An 826-nucleotide genomic window follows, 5' to 3' on the forward strand; every position below is an offset into this window, starting at 1 on the left:
CCTAGTAAACATGTCGTTATACATGTAATTTTTACTATTAAATAACCCCAATTAAAACCCAATTTAAACCCAACAAGCCCAAGATCAGCAGCGGCCCACCACTAAACACACCAGCCTATTTTTTCTCGGAAAAATTACATAAACTAGCATACCTAAGACATTAATTACAGGTAATAGCAATAATTTCTCAAAATTACAATTAATAGCAAAAGTAGCAATATTTTACCTTTTTTATTACCAAGCGCGTGACTTTTACCCATATATTTTCACTATCCTCTTTCCACGCCACTTTATCTTCCTATAACCCTATTTTCATGCCATTCATAAAAATTTCAATTCTCTCCAATATCTCTCTTCTGCTATTTTTTTTTAAATTCCGCTTTTTCTCTCTGATTCTTGATAAACGTTGTTTCCATCTATTAAGGTAAGTTGATTCTACAGTTAATGCATTTTATCTTTTCTCATACAACTTTTTTTTGTAAATTTTTTTGGCATTATTTTTCCACATTCTTCTGCGTTTTGAATTGGGAAAATTTCAAAATTTTGAGGTTGTTTTGTATGGAATTGGTAAAATTTCATAAATTTGAGATTTTTTCTAGCCTATTTCTTCAAATTCTGATAAAGTACTAACCTATTTCTTCAAATTCGGATTTTTTTCTCTCAAATTCTTGATAAACATTGTCCCCATCTATTAAGGTAAGTTGATTTTACAGATAATGCATGTTATCTTTTCCATATAAGTTCTTATATGTAATTTATTTTCGGCATTTTTTCCACATTCTTCAACGTTTTTGTTTTGGGGCGGGGGGGGGGGGGGGGGGGGGGG

The 826-nt window shown here is 31.7% G+C and overlaps 1 long non-coding RNA gene across 1 annotated transcript in view; it reads left to right on the forward strand.

The window, feature by feature from the left end:
• The first annotated feature begins 351 nt into the window (after nt 1–351).
• The window catches only part of LOC124898778, a 1878-nt gene continuing 1403 nt past the window's right edge, over nt 352–826 (forward strand). Inside the window, exon 1 of the long non-coding RNA XR_007055554.1 lies at nt 352–424. This is a non-coding gene — a long non-coding RNA (uncharacterized LOC124898778). The remainder of the gene's footprint in view (nt 425–826) is intronic.

Source organism: Capsicum annuum, chromosome 5, assembly GCF_002878395.1.
Source record: "Capsicum annuum cultivar UCD-10X-F1 chromosome 5, UCD10Xv1.1, whole genome shotgun sequence".
Classification (NCBI taxonomy): domain Eukaryota; kingdom Viridiplantae; phylum Streptophyta; class Magnoliopsida; order Solanales; family Solanaceae; genus Capsicum; species Capsicum annuum.